Raw genomic sequence first — 21,434 nt, 5'->3', positions numbered from 1 at the left:
AATCAGCCAAAAGAGGGAAAGAAAATCCTAATAATTTCCGCAAATTCTGTGCACTCAACAAGAAGGCAACAAAGTGCATGTGTGGGCAGATTGATGACTGCAAAGAAAATACGGGTGCGTTTCTGAGGCTTTAGACAAAAGAATTGATATGGAAATATAACCTGTGGCCATCTTAGCAAAGAGATCAAGCTGTTCTATTTTCCTTTTGAAACACCTGCATAGAACATTATTATATTGGTCAGTATAGATCAGAACATGTAACGTATTAATCTGCTACATTTATGTAAAATAAAAAACTACATCAAAAATTGAATATGTATTTATTTATATTACGTTAATTCAATGGTGAAAAAAACTGGGACTTAACAAGTATTATTCAGAAAGTCTTAATCATAATCTGAATATTTGAGCTTTGAAAGAATGTTCAAATTATTTACCCATTCTGTATTTGAAATTACAAATATTTACATTTGCATAGCCTGCAAAAAATAAACAGTACGCTAACATTCCTAAAAAATCTGAACAGATTACTTGCAATAGGTATCAATGATAAAATCATATAAAAATGTGCAGTAGATCTTTCCTTATGTCCGGATACTCCACCACCAAGTTGGCCACTTGCTCCATGACGGATACAGGAGTTGAAAAATAAATTTAACTCTAACAGTTGATGGTTCAGTTTACGTTACAGGTGTTGATCTATATCAGAGTTCTTCAACAGGGGGTCCGCGACCCCTAGGGGGTCAATGGAGGCACTGTATGAGGGTCGTGAAAGTTTTTTTTTATGTTCCCCCTTGCAATTTTTTACACTAACTGAAATGTCTCTAAATACACATTAACATGAATTCAACACACTGTAGTAAACAGATAAATGGAGGCAGAAGATGTCTTTCAGTCATAAATGCACACATTCGTGTTGCCTTATATACAGACAGACAAGGCAACACTGGTATATTACTGTTGTCACTTTATACCAGTGTTGCCTTGTCTGTCTGTATATACTTAATGTGTATGTATATATATATATATATATATATATATATATATATATATATATATATATATATATATATATATATATATATATATATATATATATATATATATATATATATATATATATATTTTTTTTTTTTTTTTTTTATACTTTGTATTCTTCTTCTTCTTTTTTCCTACTGTACTGTGATGCAACGCTGCAATTTCCCCACTGTGGGACAAATAAAGGATTATCTTATCTTATCTTATCTTATTCAGCGACACACAGGAGCTCTTTCAAGCTGGGCACCGTTTCATTCAACAACACCTGTCCCATCAATGAGGAATCAGAATCAGAAAAACTATAATAATCCCAGGGGGAAATTACTTTCGTTACATGACTCCATATGTAAGAATGACTATAGGACCAGTTTGATATAACACAATTTCATACAATATATATATTTAGGGGGTCTCTGCTCCATCTGGCCATTAGTTTGGGGTTCCTTGACCTGGAAAACTTTGAAAACCCCTGCTCTAAATCAAATATATTATTAACAAAAAAGCAACAAAATAGTCATTCAATCCATGCTACATGAGCTGCAGCAAAGCATTCCAAACACACAAGGCTACACTAACATGAAACATTATTAGAGGCTTTAAATAAAAGAAGAATACCATCCAAGGAAAGCTCAAATCACAAACGCTGGATGAAAGGCTCTGAGTTGAGGAAGGAAAAAAGGTAGGTAAAAGTTAACACAAGGCAGGAGGCCAGCAAAGGACAAACAGCTGGGTATATTTGGCTTAAAATATAGCTTCTACAGTATAGGCCCTTTTTCCGTTGGTAAAAAATGTGGCATACTTGTGTGGGTCGAGCATAGCTGAAGACAGAAAGATTTCCATCCATTAATTAATTAATTCATTTATTCAGTCATTCATTTATTCATTCATCTATCCATCCCATCTCTCTCTGTATGTAGAGTGTAGTAGGAAGATAGCATTCTTTGACAGGGATAAACTTAGAGAGGAGAGAGTTGCAGCAGTAAGCATCTTTCAACACAACATTAACAGTTAAGCCCTGTGAAAACTGCCCATGGACAAAGCAAGCATTCCAGGTCTTGACAACAATGACCCCTGAAGCGAAAAATCTACGTCAAATTGCAATCTTCGTCAAATTGCAATCTTTACATTTATATGAAATTTTTTGAGTAAAAATCATTCAGCTCTATTTAAAATGCCAAATAGGTATGGAGGAGATTAGAGTCCTGGAAAAATAAATCCAAGGAAATGCTTGGAATTTAACAGAATACTGAAACGGGACAATACAGTTTTTTCAGCAAGATAATAATCTAAGCCATATCATCAACATACAAGAATAATTAATATTATCAGACTATAATTATGGATAATGCTGAGATATTTGAGGGTCCTTCACTATGTATGTGTGTTACACTTTAAAAAGGTGAAGTGAATGTGGCTTTCTTTTTGCAAACAGTATTTACAGCAGAATTTTTATTAATTTCTGTACAAGTTTTTTTTTTCTATTGTAGGTTATGCTTCTCCAGTATAAAAAAAAGAAAAAAAAACAGAAACTCAACATTTTCTTATCAGTAGTGCCAATATCTTTAAAGACAGCTGCCAAAATAAAAACCCCTTATAAACAAAACTTCATTGGATTTTACATCCTTACCTAAAGGATGAAATAAAGTTTTTTTAGTTTCTTAGTCTCCTGATTTCACTTTTTCCAATTGATTTTCAAAAAGAAACAGCAGTATAATATATTACTTCAGCTAAAATAAAAAAATATTCCAGCATATGAGTTTTCTTGACTCTGAATAAGACTGAATGAAGCTGCAGAGAACAAATGGAGCTTTTTTAGAAAATATATTACATACAAAGCAAAAAATAAATAGGTATGGCTTTTTATATAGCATTTATCCAATGTTCAGACTTGAATGACACTTTACACCTCACAGTGTGCCTCTATTCATTATTTTTTATGCACCTAGGAGGGTAAATTGAAGCCTTACAATGGCTGCGCTCAAGCTTGGGCCAATATTACTGCTCAATTTACCTGTCGAAGTGCCTTCTGTGATGAGGATGCGGCTTCTGAGAGGACAGAAACATGTGCTATCAAAATCAATTTAATGCAACTCTCTATGGAAAAACAAGCCAGCTTTTAGCAGATTTAATATGCAGTTTAGCCTTTGGCAACCCTAGTTTCAAGCACAATTTCTAAATGATGGTCTTTGTTATCAAAGCAAAGTACTAAATATACACTTGAAAGAGATGGACATGCATCTGGCCTCTTGCACAAGTTTACTATTGGTTGGTATTAATTTACAACAATAAATATCAAACTATTTGAGAACATTGGTTAGACTAACTTTTTTGTTTCATTTTATCTTCGCATAACTTTTGTTATGTTTGCGAAAAAAGCATAAAATTTCAGATGGATTTTAATTTTTCACATTATAGTTATGTTTACTTGTCCCTTCTTCTCCAAATAGAGCAAATGCTGTCCTTTTAGTATTTTTTTGTGTGTTTGCCACTTACTCCCACTCCAAAGATAATTTTGAATACCTTATTACATTCCAGTTTGATTTCTTTTTTTTTTTTTTTTTTTTCTGTTGATTTGATTTTCCTTTCCACTCCGTGGTGAAGAAATTGCTTCGTGTTTCTATGAATTATTTTTTAATAATTTCATTTTTGCTAAACTTGTTGTTTTTATGCAAACTGCTAAATATTTTTGACAGCTTCTGTATTCTAGGGGATATCAAAAATGCCTTAAACAATAACACTGTTTTTAAGCAGTTTCAGTATCTGTGAATTCAAGAAGCTTTTAATTCCAACACTAAAACTCCTATTTAATTTCTGCTAGTGTTTTCTATTTTGAATGTTTGGCAGAGCAACAACTAAGGCTATATGTCAGTCTGAGTTTTTGTCCATCTATATATGGTTATGAGCAAAGACAGTGATTAGTCATGGTGCTCCCTGGACCATCAGCTTTATTATTATCATACCACTTTTTCTTAGAAAATAATGTGCAATATGTATAAATGTGAATATAATGAATGAATGTCAGCAAAATTGAAGTTCTATAATATCATGAAAATATATTTAATAAATTAAGAAACTGAGGACTAATATCAAGTCATCCTTTTCAAAGACACATTCTTTATCAATCCTTGCTTAAAAGGTACCTGCAGCTGTAATTTAAATCCATCTACTCTTGATTTACTTAATTTAGTTGCTGATGATTAGTTAATTAATGTACTGCCATTTGAAAGTATTTGAGTTGAGCGCCTCAAGAAAAAACATAGAGATAAAGATAAAGAGTTAAAAATGTAAAAATATTTTAGGTTAAATACCTTTCAAGCCTGACATACTAAAATGAAATGATACCGTTCCCCACCATATTGGATTAATAATCGTTTAATGCATTGTACTTCAGATTAAAAAATGCATCATAATGATAGCCCTAATTTATAAACTTTGAATTGGAAAATGAAAGTGTAATTTACAGTCCATACCGGTCTTAATAGGTGGTTTATAGTGGCTCCATTAAGTAGGGCATCCATTCTTTTTTTGTGGTTCAGAAGAGTGAGATATCATTTGTATTTCTGACTTGGTCCGACGGCTATAGTCATTTAAAACAAATTCAGTCTTATCTTTACAACATTCATGTATGTTAGAGACAATTCAATCAGATCATACACCCAGACTGGTTAAAGGTTTTCTTTCTAAGGAAACTAAACCTGTCGGTCTACCAGTCTGTCTGTCTAAATAGAATTTTAATTGTATGCATAACAACATAAACTTGATAGTTTTAGACAGTTCTTACTTTTGCTATCATTATCATTTCCAACCCCCCTGTCTCTGGCAAAATACAGCACTACCAAATGGTAGGTATGTGTTAAGGCACTGCAGGTTTTAATTCAAATGCCTTCTGGAAGAAATGCTCTTTAGAGATATCTAGTAAATAAAAGAAGAAAAAAAATCTACCGCTGTGATAGTTTGCTGTAAGGTGAGAGCAAAATGTATTCCCTACTATTTGTTATTTGGCTCCAAGTCAGGCTTTAATGACTTCTTGCTCACTGATGTAAGCTGTCTAAACCTGAACCATAAAAATAATACATTGAAATGATGTTAAAAGACATGAAGACTTTTTGATATTCATTAGAATGTGGGAGTATTCTATGAAAAGACGAATGGGGGAAAAAAATCTTTTGTGATCTGAGCTAAAAAGCACACGACTAAGTAAATGGGATATTAGGCTTATGCTCACTTTACAGTAAGATGCTAATGCACATCATTCTAAACAGAGGGCTTTGGACATTAATGACATGAGTTGGTTAAGGCTGTTTTTGAAGACTAAAGCATCTACTTTAGTTCCTCACTCCAGAGAACATTTCAGCCTGACAGGGGGTAGATCTGCATTCTGAAGGAGCATCTTAGTGTTACAAGGATGTTTTCCTTTCTGTTGTTACCAGCAGCACTTTACATATTCAGAAAGAAGATCATTCTGGTTCCACTATAAAACATTCTTGGAAAACTGTAGCTATATGTATGTTCTGGAAACCTCTCCCTAATATCACTGGCAGAATGTGCAATACAGAATATGACAGGTTACTAGAGTGTCCAGCAAACTCATCAAGTAGTTTGTTAAGGTTGTAAGACATCTACCGGTAATAATGCAAAGGGGGAAAAAATGTGACACATAAATAACATAAATAAAGACATTGATTAAACAAAATGCCCTAATCCACTAGAATAATTATTTCTGAAATTATTTGTGTATATTACTAAATCTGCAGCTTATGTTTTAGGTTATTGACTGCAGTTTGTCATTTTCTGATTCAGGTTCAAGTCCATGTTAATTCAAATCATTTCACTTAATAAAGTGACAATTTACAAAATGTTTCATCTCAATCTACTTTAGAGAAAAGTATATGGATATATACTTTTAGAGTTTTGAATATAAGAAAATCAAGCAAATTTGTTGTTCCTGAATTAGCATCTACTGTAGTGACAGTGGATATTTGCCTGCATCGTGCAGCAATCATTTCACACTGAGCACACATGCATCAATAGTGGAAAGAAAAAGAACAACCCCTTTCTACGGAAGGCCGACTGGGAGTTCAAGAAGACAAAGCAGACACACAAAAAATAAAACATTAAAAGCACTGATCCATAAAAACCCTCTTTGCTAAAGAAGGAAAAGGTAAACTAGCTCTATCGGTGGCTCTGTCTAGGAGAAAAACAGTTAAGCAGGTGAGCAGTAAGACAGTATATGTCAAAAGACAGCACATAGTTAGTCAGAGCAAAAATGAGTCCATAGTTATGTCTAGGAAAGAAACATAACTAAACACTGAAAACAGGCTTAAATCTATAATATATGATTAAAGCAGTGACAGCAGCAGCCCACCTCTATGGGCTTTTTCTTGCCACTATGGCAAGAAAAGCAAAGAGAACAAAGAGTTGGAGATTTAAAACTATGCAAAACTGGAGAATTGAAGTTGAATGAAGCAGAATTAAGAAAAGTAGTCCCTATGTTGTCCAGCAGCTTGAGTCTATAGTAGCATAACTGTAGTGTTGGCTTAGGATAACCTGAGACACTCTACTACTGCAGCACCTTGAGGGTTCAAATCCCATGAAGAGAATATGCATTTCAGTCAGTGGTGTGAAAGTCTGGATTAAACTCCAAAAAGAGCTGAAGCAATATCCCAGCATTAGTCTGTTTTAAAAATGGGTTAGTGGTCAGATAATTTAGATTTCTCTTTTTTCATTTGTTGAATTATGCTATTTATCCACTGAAAAATGTTTTTACTCAGTCTGTTTCACCTGTTAAGCCACCCAATGTCTGACTAAGGAGTGTTTGCATAGAAGAGAACAGTATCCTCATAACAAGCCAGATCCTTTCTCAAAGTTTATTCATAAAATGTTACTTTTTAACCAAAGTGTCTGTAATTTGTTTTGACTCTGACTACTTTACATTATCGTAAGGGAGACACGCACTGGCAAGATCAGAACAGGGCTGATTACCATGCAATATGGGCTTTCTGATGTTTTGTTCTCTCTTTGCAAAGATGTAATAAAATGCCAACTGAGTGAAATCCATCGCTCTCCGTTTATTTAACTGGAGTGAATAGTTGAATACTCCAGATAAGCATGAGAAGATGGATGGATGGATGGATGGATGGATGGATGGATGGATGGATGGATGGATGGATGGATGGATGGATGGATGGATGGATGGATGGATGAACTGGTTGTCATGTTTGGTTTCAGGTTCCTAACCCACGTGCAGAACACTCATCAGACAGGGAAAAAGTTCAAAGGTTTATTTAGAGTTAGTACAATAAAACAGATCAGGGGGTTATCAGATCCTGGACAGGTCATGACTGGGTTCACTGCAGAGGGGGACAGAGGAGTTAGCAGATGACCAGGTAATTTGCAGGATGTGGAGGTGCAGGTCTGTACCTGTTCTGGAGTTTGAGCAGAGCGGCAGAGGGTGGGAACCAGGGGGGTCCAGAGGCTGTCGGCAGGCTGAGGGCTTGGTGGAAGCAGGGCTCGATTTGAGTGCTTGCAGATCACAGGTTTGAGTTTCCCTTTCAGATTATTCAGAGAGTGGCAGGCAGGTCTTAGACAGGTTTGATTCACCAGGGTTCTTCAGAGATCAGACAGACAGATTTCCAACAGAGAAACTCTTCAGGGTTTCTGGTTTCAGGCAGGTTCAACCTGGGAAGCAGAGAGGACAAAACAGATCAGGTTCAGGTTCAGGTGGTCAGAGATTCAGACAGGCAAGTTGGCTCAGGCTTGCTAACCATAACTGGCAAACACTCTGGCGCTGGAGTGATGTCCTCTGCCTCCTTATATACTGGTCTCCTGATGAGCAAACGAGCAACAGGTGGTGCAATCAGCTCCAGCTCCAGGAGACCTAGAACACCCTCTGGTGGAGAAAAGTGGACAGGCCTCCAGATCCCAACACTGGTGATCTCCAATGGAGGATTTTACACGGTGCCATCACCACCAACTCATTTTTATATTATTAATTATTAATTAGGATGTCGAGTCTCATTTCTGCGGTCTGTCTAAAAGTGTGTTCCACGTTTTTATGGAATGCACAAGACTAAAGACAATTTTTAGCCTTTTAATTTGTGTTGCCCTGCGATGGACTGGCGACCTGGCCAGGGTGTACCCCGCCTCTCGCCCGTAGACAGCTGGAGATAGGCACCAGCACCCCTCGTGACCCCACTTGGGATAAAGTGTGTCAGAAAATGGATGGATGGATTTGTGTTCATAGTCTTTTTGGGATGTTTCTTTTTTACAGATGCTCTATTTATAGGGGGAGTTAGACAGAACAGAAGAAACAAGCCAAAGGCCTGACTTTAAAATTTTTCTCTATGAAAGTGCAACGTGAAAGCAAGAATAAGGCTTGAGTTTCACTTCCACAGACCCACATAGGACATGGAGGATTATATTCAGCTGTGCGGTAAATTGAAAAAAACAAACAAAAAAACTGTATTGTGTCAGATGAAGGACAACTACAATTTAGCAAGCTCCTCATTTAATGATTTTTAGCTGACACTTGTTTTTACATTAATAGTGATTTTTTTGACACTTGTTTTACTTTAATTGTTTATTATATGTTTTGAATTTTGTTAATAAAGTGTTGTTAAAAGTCAAAAGTCTTTCTTTTTTTCTATCTAAGCCGTCTGACTTTTGGTAGCATGAACTTCAAAGTAAGGTAAGGTAAGATTTTTAGTATTACCTATTCTACTGTATGGAACATAAAAGGCTGTCAGAGATATATGATGAGTACATTCAATGTCACTAAGGTCATGTTTATTGGCTGTTGTTAGTGTTACTTACTTAAAAAGTAACTAGTTATAGTTAGTGGTTACTATTTTTTGAAAAGCAACAGTTAGTACATAATTAGTGTAACTAGTTACTAGTCAAAATATCTATGCAGTTACTTTTACATTATCTTACATGTTGTAGAATATGGGTATTTCCTTTTATTGGAGTTTTAATTAAAACTGTAAGTCCAATTATATTTTACAGTTAATCCAGTACTAATTTGGACTATTTTGGTGTGTGATCTGACATTTAGCCATTATAAAATTATGTAATTGTGATTATGCTTATTGTTTATAATAAAAACATTAAAGTAAATTATAATGTTGTAGAACCTTAGATTTTTCCACAATTACAACAACATTGCAGCTCCTCTGCCAATTGGCATCATCTATGTGGCTATCTCAGCTCTCTGCTCATTCCTGCAGTAAAAATATTTCCCTGGAGCAGAGAGAAAGCACTTATGGAAAGTTTTGATTAATCAAGTTAAAGTAATGGGCTCTGTTAGATTGTAAGTAATACAACGGAATTAGCAATATTTGAAAAGTGATTTGTTATATTTCCTGTTCCATTAAGTAAAGCATTCACTAATACTATTATTGTGTAATGCTGTTACTTTCAAAACTCCCAATTATAAATGTTGAGAAGCAGAAAATGTAGTTAAAGCTCTTTTTAAAAACACACTATGTAACCAAAGCAGCCCATTTTAACTATAAAGCATAAACTCCAATAGCATCAAAGGAAGTGCAAATATCTCTATGTCTCATCCATTAAAAATGTTAGTTGGTTCACATGAGAAAAGCCCGATAGGAAAAAGATCTGCCTTTCATACTAAATTCCAGGAACCACCAGTAAATCAACAATTGGAAGCAAATTGCTCTGTTTAGGAAAGAATCTCATCTCTGATATAAAATGTATTTATTATTTAGGGATGTATAAATGAGAAGGAGGATTTAAAATTTTGATATTTTTACCTCTGGTAAAAAAAAAAAACATAACATTATAAAAGAAAAAAAAAGAATGATAATAAAATCCTTTTCTTACAAATGTTATTTTCTAGAAGAAAATCAATAGTTTTATATTAAACTCACTTCCACCAATTCTTCAGCTAAATGTCAGCTGGATTGTCTTGGACATCATGGGATTCTGGCAAAATAAAAAGTTCCCCAACTCCCCACCTGATGTTGTCTTTATAGGCTTCACGAGGCTATATAAAGGTAATTTTGCTGGCTGCAGAAGAAGTGGGCTTTTACACATAAACTTATCTCTTTATATTTTACAACAAGCATATTTCTGATGGGTTGTCAACAACTGCCTAATTATAAGAGTCGTAGCTAATCCCATCATTTGGTTTCACAGTTCATTATGTACTTCATTTAAACAATAAACATTTAGTGTTATAAACACTGAATGTTTGTTTTTTGTCATCTCATCTAGAGTGTTTGTACCAGCCCTGAATAAATTCCAGTCAGTAGAATCCAGACATGCGTGGAAATCCTCCACAGCCTCACTGGTCCACTTCTTTAATGTCCTTACTAAAGATTTGCAGAGTTTTAGTTTCTGCTTGTAAGCAGGATTCAGGTGAAACATGACATGGTCGGATTGGCCCAGTGCAGCACGGGGGATGGCGTGATAAGCATCCCTGACTGTGTACCAAAGGTGCCCCTCATGCCAGAGAAGAATTCATTAAAATCTTGTAATGATCCAGATCATGTGTGAGTTTTAGCTGTAGGTGTAAGTCACAATATGGGGAAAAATCTGCTGCTTGGCAGAGGTCTGTGCTCTTGTTATTGCTTTCACTCTGCTGTTGTATACAGCACTGACAGCCATAGAAATGCTTTAATCTGGACTTTTTATGTCACATCTTCCCATTAAGGAATTACAAGAGTAAGTCATTCTCCATTCTGCAAAAACATGACAAGTTTGAAACCTAACGCAGTACATCATCTTTAACTGGAAAATGATTTAATTGGAAATAAAATCAACTAGATAGAGTTATTCCATGAAGATTACAGCAATGCTTCATAAATGAGTTACATTGTTGCTGCAGGATATTTCCCCTCTGGTCCCTACAAATTAAACAACTCCCAACCATTCAGATTTAATTTGTGTTTCTCAAAATTAGATTAAAAAAAGACAACACAAAAACTGTCAGAAAAATGCTGCTAACAGAATGAGTTTTAAAATTCAATTTGTCTTCTGTTTATCTTTTTTAATCCGCATTTGCTGTAACAAATTCACTGTATGTCATTTCACTTTGTTTTAAGCAATTCCTATAAAATATTTTCAAACCCCTCTTGATGCATACAAATAAAATGGAGCTAATCTGAAATTATTCAATATGAGCTCAGTTAATTAGAAATTTGTTTTTGATTTTTATATTAGTCTTTGTCGTGTTGATGCACAAGTCTTGCATTTTATTAATTAACCAAAAAGAAACAATATCATTTTGTTTTCCTGCAGGTTAGCAGCTCCTACGTCATCTCTACATTTGATGGAAGCTCTTGAGTTTGTTGAGTAAAACACCTTTTAAGACGCTTCTTTTTCTTAATTATGGCACCAAAAAAAATGAATAACCGTTTATCTTTTCTAGAGTAAAAAGGTTAATCATTTACTTGCAGAATCAGTTTTTCCTTCAACCTTTATATAGTCATGTATGAGGCATAGCTTATCATTACTTCTTTTATGTCAAAGAATAAACAGTTGACTGAAGTTATAATCTCTGGCCATTAATATCTGTAGCAGACTGGTTGCGTGATTAAATTTGATTCCCTTCTTGCACCAGATGTCTTAATAATTACTGTTACACGGCTTCCAAACTTGCACCGAGGTGATCAACAGGCATACAGTTTGTGTTCTGTTGCTTGAGATCCTGTGCAGATGTGTGCCTTACCTCAGGACTTAGTCAGATTAGTGCCATATGGGGTCAAAATGGTAGCCGAGTTGTGGATTTAGAAGTTAATGTAGCTTGTCTGCTTATGTAGAATGTAGAAGTTCCTGTAATTTGCCAGGGTTAAAGGTGTTTTTTTTATCTTTCTCTGAAGTACATTTCAAAGAGGATTGGTAGAAATTATATAAACTCTTCATTCATCAGTTTCTTTACAGATGTGGAAAAAGCTGTACATGGTTTACCATAAAAATATAGAATTGTTACTTTATTTATTTAAGCGTTTATGACCTTTTCTTTAATTGGAATGTTTAGACAACATGTTTGTATGTATTACCAATTAATGTTATTCCACAGATGCTAAATAGATTACATAAACACCTAAATACAGTATATGCCTATCAATTCACTAATTGGTTAATGCCTTTTAGAAACTTGCAAGGATGCCAGACTTTTGAGAGTCATCAACATGCTTTTAGTCGACTATTAGATAGATACTGAAAGTAAGATAACTTAATTTGACAGATATGGTAGAGTGAGTGGGCCCTCCCCTGCACCCCGTGGGATGTGCCTGGAAATCCTCCTGAGGAAGGCATCCAGAGGGCACCCGAAAAATATGTCTGAGCCACCTCTGCTGACTCCTTGCAATGTAGAGAGGCGGCTCTGCTCCAAGCCTCTCCTAAATAACCAAACATCTCATCTAATCACTAAGGGAGAGCCCATCTAACCAGCAGAGAAACCTAATTTTACTCTTCCAAAAGATTTTCTTTATAGGAGCAATACAGAGTTTTCTAATGATACTGCCATCTGTGGCTGAAACACAGAACTGCAGGTCTCTTCTGCTTGTTCTCCTAGCTCATACTAGAACTTAATGTTTTGTTTGTTTTTTTTGTTTTTTTCGCCTTACCTGGAATTGCCATTGGTGTCTGAGTTGAGCTGGATGCCATTTGTTTCTAAGCATCCACACAATTCATATTTAATATAACACTTTGATTGTTTGTTTGGTCTGACCCGTTTAGCATGCCGCTGCACAGTGCGGTAACTTCCGATCCAAAATAAATTCAGAAAAAGAGGCTTATACGTAGATGCATCGATCCTGAACTACTGAGGTATCAGTCTGCTCAACAAACAATGTTTTAGTCATAAAGTTTCAAATAAAAGGGGAATTTAAAAGATATTTTTCAATAAAAGTGTAAATAACGTTTCTTTAAAGCATATCATAACTGCAAGTTGCACAATGATTTCAGATAATTTCAGATAGGCCAAAAAGCATAATCAAAAGCCATAAAGAAATAAAACATTCATGCCACTGATGGATTTATTTAAACTTCCATACAAAACAACATGTAGTAGCTACATGTGCAGAAAGAAGACTCTATAAGGGAAGAAAAACACACTGCAATTTAGGTTTTTGAACACTTGTAAGTCACTGCAGTCTATTGTAGCCTGGGATTTATATTTACTGATGATACACACCACTGAAGAAAAAATGGCCGACAGAAATGCTCTGAAATGTTTATCTTTATTTGCTGATCTTAATCTGTGCAAATTTGTGGCACAGCACACAAATGGAAAGTTTACTTCAAACACTGATGTTCTGCTGTAGTCACTGTTGGGGGCTGGTGGCGGGGGGTGTGTGAAAAGGAAAAGCAAAGAAAAAGACAGTTACTAATAAAAACAAATGCTACGCATTAGGTACATGTACACAGCTTTTACCATGGATGCAAAACGTTACAGCCGAATGACTTCCTTATTTAAATTATGACTGGGCTGGAGAAAAAACAACAGCCTGAAAGAAGGACTGTAGAAGATTAGTAAGACAAGTCAGAGATATTGTCTTTCTAACTACAGTAGCAATTGTTTGCTGTTATTTCATTTTCTAAAATGTTTCCTATTCTGCAATCTAAAAGAACTTTTCAAACTCTCGGAATGATCTTAACAAAAGAAGTTACATGGTAGAAAAAAGCGCAGCAATTTTATCCTCTTTCTGAGGCTAAGTGATTTAGTGACTTTGAGCCCTTTCACACTTTATTCTCTTTAAAAAATGAAACTGATTAATAGTGGTGGTGGGAGGCACATGCCACAGCATATCTCTCTCCCTGTGCAGCCTATTCTTTGATGTTGTTGTTTTTGTATGTTGCACCTCCCCATCATTTGAATATCACACACTGAGGGGGCTCCTACTCGGCCACTCGCTGCGCCTTTGTTGCCGTGATTAAAGCAGGTGTCGCGCAGGGTTGTGTTTGTTAATGACAGTTTGCATTTAAATAGCTGTCACTCATCTGTCAAGGGGAGGGAAGGAGAGGGAAATGTTTGTTCCTGGGCCTCCAATGTACTCAGAAATGCATCTCTTTTACATAAGCTTAACCTAGCTTTGCAAATAAGCAGGAAAAAGTTTTGTAGGAGTGTACCTGTAAAAGATTCTCCACTGATGCTGGTAAGTGATGAAAGTCCAAACTTGAAAAAGAAAGACAAACTGCAAACTAACCCCGTTGAAATGATTGACTTACTAGCTTACATGTCTGTTACGTAACAGAGAATTAAAAATGATTTAAGAAAATAAAAGAAAATAAAACATTTTCATGGACGTTTTTACATAAAAGTTAAAAATATATTTATGATTTAAAATATAACGCAAAAAAGCATAGCTGGTTAAATTTAAATACAAATAGACTTTATTTAGGTTTTATTTTCACTATGTTTAATATGATAAGTCTCCCTCTGTTGATCGTCATTTTGAAACCCATGTGCTTAGTATATGCCTCATTTTTACCACAATGACTACAGACATTGCGGGTGCTAAGTATTAACATTAGCATAACTTTGTTGCAGTAAGTTGCACATTACAAAAATCAACATATGTTCTTCATATTGATGAATTCAAACATGGATAACATGTTATTGCTATTTTGCTGATGTCCCAGACATAATTCTGCTGCGGCAGGTTAGCAGATCAGCTTTGTTTATGCTATCAAGTTTGCAGGTGATTTTATATGAGTTTTCCTTTCCACTCACTCAAATGCATACTCAGTATTAAAAAATGCTGTTGTTCAGTTTTACCGGTTTTATTATGAATTAATAGATAACTGTAACCAGAGGATACAGTTAGTTAATTAATCAATTATTTAAATCAATAGTAAGTAATAATGCACATGTTGATCAAATGATTATAACTGACAATTTGATCAATTATATGGTGTGGTTCCGTTGTGAGCAGCAGTATCGGAAAAGGCTTCACTCCAGCAGGTCTGGATCCTATACCCTTTTCAGCCACTCGGAAAACTTAGTCAGTCCAATACCCAGCACCATAATCTTTGTAGAATCTTAACCTTTGGGTCATTACAGAGCTTGTACTGTAAGAGAGCGGCCTTCAGGATGTCTGCCTTTGTGAACACAGGCGGCAAAGGCAGACAAAGGCTCAGTCAGTCGTAGATCAGAACCACTCACAGTGCAGAAGGCAGCACGGATGCAAATGTCCGGCCGAGACAGAACTGGATGCTATTTCAGTTGATCAATGGTGGAGATTTTACTTCCCAACAAGGGATGCTGGGTTTCAGATCAAAGCTGCTTAGAAGTGGTATGTCCTGCCTTGTTCTGCCTCTCAACTACTGAGCTTTTCTCTTTCTATCTGAACGTGCTGCAGCACCTGAATCTCTCTGGGCAGCGACCGCCGCATCTTGTTGGCAGTCCATCGGATGGATCCTACCTATTCTAAGGAGATGGCCCAAACTGTTAAACCAGCTAAGTGACTCACATGGATAATCATCTTCCGTCAGATTTTCATGGTCACTTACCTTTTTTTCTCTTTAACCAAAGTTGGCAATGATTGGCGGGGCCCCACCTCCCCCACAGCTGAGAGTATCTCATTTGTTTCAATAAACACCATTTTTAGTAATCATTCGCCTGAATACTGGGTCCTATGTTCTGAGCTTATGATGGCAAGTTTATTTGTATAGCACAAGGACAATTCCAAGTGCTTTAATGTAATTGACTTTAAATCTGTCTGAATGACTGAATTAAATTAACCATATCTGTAAACTATGTTAATACATGTTTTATAAACTGGCTAAAAGAGAATAATAAAATGTTTAATTAAACTAAATTTGAATGTATTCTTATTTTTGCACTATATCTTGTTTTACTGGCAGCTTTGTGAATATGTACTTCATTTTTTTATTCATTATTGATATATAGTAGCTTACATGTGTAAGTATGAGTTGGTGCATTGGCTCATTTGAATATGGGGAGCTTATTGATCTCTTTTACATAAAAGTAGAGCCCCTATGGCTTTATTTATCACTGTGCAGACAGGTTTTGTATTTGTAGCTGCCTCAAATCCCAAAAGTAAAGATTTAATGTGCTACAGAGTGTGTCATATTTCCTAAGGTTTGCCTGCATTTTAATACGGCATCTGAAAACAGAGTGAGGAGACCCTTAGAGACTGCATTGTGGTGCTGTGTGGCATCTTTTCAGAGAAAAGTGACAAGGAGGCAGCACAACATTTTTCTCTACACTAAAACAAGTGACAGTTGTTAGTTATATATATATATATATATATATATATATATATATATATATATATATATATATATATATATATATATATATATATATATATATATAGGTTTTTTACAGGATGTTGGAGCAATGTTAAAATTCACAAATGGAAAACAGGTGTGTAAGTAAGGTACTACATCTAGTACTGCTTTTGATCAATATGTGAACACTTTTACCTTCCTTTTAAAGTAAATAGCTTCTTATAGAAGTTGCTTCAGCACTGTTTCACTGTTTAACTGACCTTGATGGGTCAACAACACTTACTTTCATCATAAAGTTAGTAAAACGGAGTGTAAGAGGGAGAAAATTGCCTTCTGGAAGTAATTAGCCATAATCATGCTGTTCTGTAGCAATCTTAGTTGTTTTAGTTTACCTTCACTCTTAATCAGGCTTTGTTTATAGGCACCCAAGGGTGTTGGAACCTGAAATATAAGTGCTAAAACTGTTCCTAGATATCCATACAACAGGTTATGTTGAATAACAGGTGTTCAGGACAGACATTAGAACTTACTGAAGACATTAGCATTGCTGTTAGCAAAAAAGCTTGTTTTTTTTTTCATTGTAGCAAAGTAATTTGTCAGGTGGACTTAACTAAGTTGCCTTTTGAAATAAGAAAACAGATATCTGAAGCTTGTGTCTGCCCATCTATTGGTTAACAAATATGTACAAGGTCTGAATCTAATTCCTTTTATTAACGCTGGAGAACCAGGTTGCTCATTATGTTCATCTATTGATTGCCTCAGCCTGACAGAAGGAAGATTAGCAGTCAACTTTCAACACCTCAATCAATAATCATCTCCCTAATTGGGTATTAGAAACACAAAAGTGGACTTGCTTGTCACACAAATAAGGAAAAACGGTCTGAAAATCACCATCTCCAGGCACGAGTCTCTTATGTTATTCATCCAAAGCCTGCCCTTGTGATTTCAAGTTTAAATTAGAGTGCTACCCTTGTTAGGAGTGGGGTGTTTGAGTTGTCGTTGATATGTCATAATCCTAAACCTTATTGAACAGTGCTGCAAATCCCTTCAGATGGGTGCATGCTTGCATTAATTTGCAGGCTTTCTGCAACATTCTGCCAAAAGATTAACTAGATGTGATTATTAAATTTGAGACAAAAAAAAAAAAAAAAAAAATATATATATATATATATATATATATATATATATATATATATATATATATATCAAAACTTGTTTAGGATGTTAATATGGAATTTAATCACCATCTTCTAACCTTCATGACTGGTTTATAAATATATTGAGCTCAGTTTAAAAGCACTTAACATTAATTTCATTCTTGTGGTGCAAATAACTTTCCTATTAATATAACTCTGTCATTTTACACCCTATCTAGAGAAAACATGCAACACTCTCTACCTGCAAGAACACATTCAGTGAAATAAAAAAAAAACTGTTTATAAAGACAACTAAAATAGAGAGCATTTTTGTTAGATACATTAAATCTATTCATATTTTAAGACAAGCAAGATGTCTTTTAAACTAAACCTTTTAAAAGTACAGTATTTTCCAATCAAGAACCACAGGGATTTAATTATAGAAATGAAATAATATTGGGGGTTCAATAAACCTATTCCTAAATTACTAAATACTTTAGATTAATTTCTTACACATATCAGGTCCTTTTCAAGGCTGAGCATTTTTAGAATAGTGTTGTTCTATTCAGCTAATTGAAACCATATTTATTGGCTTACTAATTAAAACTTTCCTAAAATTGTTATCCATCTTTTTGTTCTGGCAGGAAAATGAAATAGCTGCATCTCAGTAAAGATTGTATAATCTAAGTCTATTTATCTTTCCATAGGTATCCCTTGCTCAGACTGTGTGTAATTGTAAACTTCTACAATGCAATGCCTTCAGGCAGCTCTCTTAGCCTTACAGTGGAAATATTAAGCCTCACAGCAGCATATTTTTAAGATAAAGTAATTTGTGTGTCCTACTTTATTCCTCACATCAAACTGCATTTTTAAATATATTAATTTCAGGTTGTTTATGTAGCAACAATACATAACACATGCAATCTCAACATACTTTACAGAGATAATTCTTTTAAATCTTATAAAAAGATTGGTCGAAAGGTTTTTAGGGAAACCAAGTTGAAAGCATTGACTTTTTGACTTTGCAGAATTTGCTCCTCCTGGAAGAGCATGTGGTGACAAAAGACATTTGCTTGCGTAGTCGTTGACTCTGTAGAAATCCCTCATAATGAGTATCCATGCAGCGACAAGGGAGAGGTACAGTAAGACTCCCTTTATTCAAGAAGAAACCTCCAGCAGAACCAGCCACAGTATGAGCAGCCTTTTACCGATGTTGACTAGGGGTTTAAGAAGACAGAATCAGATATACAAAATAACCATTAAATCACTGATCCATAAATCTCTCTATATTAAAAAAGTTAATGGTAAACTAGCTCCAAAGCTGGTTCTGTCTATTAAAGACAGAGTTAAGCAGATTAGCTCTAAGCAGGTTTTTTATGTAAAAGAGAATAAAGGAGAGCACATATAGTTAGGGTTAGTAAAAGCTGAGCCTATAGTTATGTCTAGGAACTTCATCATCTAAAATGGAATTTGTTGACAACAGCAGTCAAGCTGATGTCTCAAATAAAGCTAAATAAAACACCAGGTCAGAACTTAGACTTAGATAACTTTTATTGCCATTTTGTATACATAGTGTATATAAAACAAAATTTCCTTTAGTACAACTTTTCAGACAGTAAATGAACATTACACCGACCATTGCATGACTATTCCATAAAGTGCAGCAATTATCAAATGTAAACAGTGTGGGAGAAAAAAAACATGATGCAGAAAACGCAGTGATATGGAAGTTCAGAACGTTAATATATATGGTGCAAATATGCATTATTTTTGTTTGGTGTTATCAATGTGATGCAGAGTCTGTGACATGATTTAGACATTTTCAACAGTTCAATAGTGTGATGGTGGGGTGGAAGAAACTGTTGCAGAATCTGCTGGACCTGCATTGAATGCTGCAAAGCGTCTTCCTGGAAGGCAGCAAGGAGAACAGTCCATGGTGGGGGTGTGAGGGATCATTGATGATGTTACGGGTTCAGGACACGCAGCGCTGGGATGAAAAGTCTTTTATGGACTGAAGAGGAGCCCGGATGACCCTCTGCTGTTCTCACTACTCCTCTCACTTTCAGTCTGAGGACCTGCAGCCTCCACACCACACAGTGGGACAGCTACTATCTGTAGAAGGTCTTGAGGATGTGTGGGGGAAAGTGAGACAAAATGCAGTGCTATAGGTAACCGCCTGGGACCTGGGATTGACTGATTGATTGAGGTGGGCTCTCCTCATCCTCCCCAGGAAGTACAAGCACATACACTATATTGCCAAAAGTATTTGCTCACCCATCCAAATTATTGGAATCAGGTGTTCCAATCACTTCCATGGCCACAGGTGTATAAATTCAAGCACCTAGGCATGCAGACTGTTTTTACAAACATTTGTGAAAGAATGGGTCGCTCTCAGGAGCTCAGTGAATTCCAGCGTGGAACTGTGATAGGATGCCACCTGTGCAACAAATCCAGTCGTGAAATTTCCTCGCTCCTAAATATTCCACAGTCAACTGTCAGCTGTATTATAAGAAAATGGAAGTGTTTGGGAACGACAGCAACTCAGCCACGAAGTGGTAGGCCACGTAAACTGACGGAGCGGGGTCAGCGGATGCTGACGCGCATAGTGCGAAGAGGTCGCCAACTTTCTGCAGAGTCAATCACTACAGACCTCCAAACTTCATGTGGCCTTCAGATTAGCTCAAGAACAGTGCGCAGAGAGCTTCATGGAATGGGTTTCCATGGTCGAGCAGCTGCATCCAAGCCATACATCACCAAGTGCAATGCAAAGCGTCGGATGCGGTGGTGTAAAGCACGCCGCCACTGGACTCTAGAGCAGTGGAGACGCGTTCTCTGGAGTGACGAATCGCGCTTCTCCATCTGGCAATCTGATGGACGGGTCTGGGTTTGGCGGTTGCCAGGAGAACGGTACTTGTCTGACTGCATTGTGCCAAGTGTAAAGTTTGGTGGAGGGGGGATTATGGTGTGGGGTTGTTTTTCAGGAGCTGGGCTTGGCCCCTTAGTTCCAGTGAAAGGAACTCTGAATGCTTCAGCATACCAAGACATTTTGGACAATTCCATGCTCCCAACTTTGTGGGAACAGTTTGGAGCTGGCCCCTTCCTCTTCCAACATGACTGTGCACCAGTGCACAAAGCAAGGTCCATAAAGACATGGATGACAGAGTCTGGTGTGGATGAACTTGACTGGCCTGCACAGAGTCCTGACCTCAACCCGATAGAACACCTTTGGGATGAATTAGAGCGGAGACTGAGAGCCAGGCCTTCTCGTCCAACATCAGTGTGCGACCTCACAAATGCGCTTCTGGAAGAATGGTCAAAAATTCCCATAAACACACTCCTAAACCTTGTGGACAGCCTTCCCAGAAGAGTTGAAGCTGTTCTAGCTGCAAAGGGTGGACCGACGTCATATTGAACCCTATGGATTAGGAACGGGATGTCACTTAAGCTCATATGTGAGTCAAGGCAGGTGAGCAAATACTTTTGGCAATATAGTGTATGTGCCCTTTTGACCAGTGAGGTGGCGTTTACAGTCCAGGGGAGTTTTCTGAGATGTGCACCCCCAGGAATTTGGTGCTGCTGACCACCTCTACAGTTGAGCTGTTAATGAGCAGTGGAGCAAGGCTAGTTCTTCCTGAAGTCGATCAGGCTGTTATATTTGCACCAGCTCACCAGCTTCACATTGTGAAGATTGCAGAAAAGCTACGATGATGAAGAAAAGTGGAGAGAACTTAACGTTAGGGGTTCAACTAACAAATAATGTAGGCTTAGAGCACATATGTCAAAGTCAAGGCCGGGCCGGATCTGGATCCGGATCCCGCAAATTCTTTATCCATGGCCCCCTGGATGATATTTAATGACCATTAGAACTGGCCCACACGCCATCGCCACTTGTGCACGCTGCTGTGACTTTGCAGGCTACTGTTACATTGTGAGGAATGTAGTGTTGGTGCGGTGCTTTGGATTGTGATTTTCTTTTGTTTTGTTTATTTATTTATTTATTTTTTTTTGTACTTTTTTTGGATTGTTTTGGTTTTTGCT

The sequence above is a fragment of the Cyprinodon tularosa genome, unplaced genomic scaffold, assembly GCF_016077235.1.
Source record: "Cyprinodon tularosa strain WSP-4 unplaced genomic scaffold, ASM1607723v1 ctg389, whole genome shotgun sequence".
In the NCBI taxonomy this organism is placed as follows: Eukaryota; Metazoa; Chordata; class Actinopteri; order Cyprinodontiformes; family Cyprinodontidae; genus Cyprinodon; species Cyprinodon tularosa.
Note: the sequence above shows the minus strand (reverse complement) of the source record.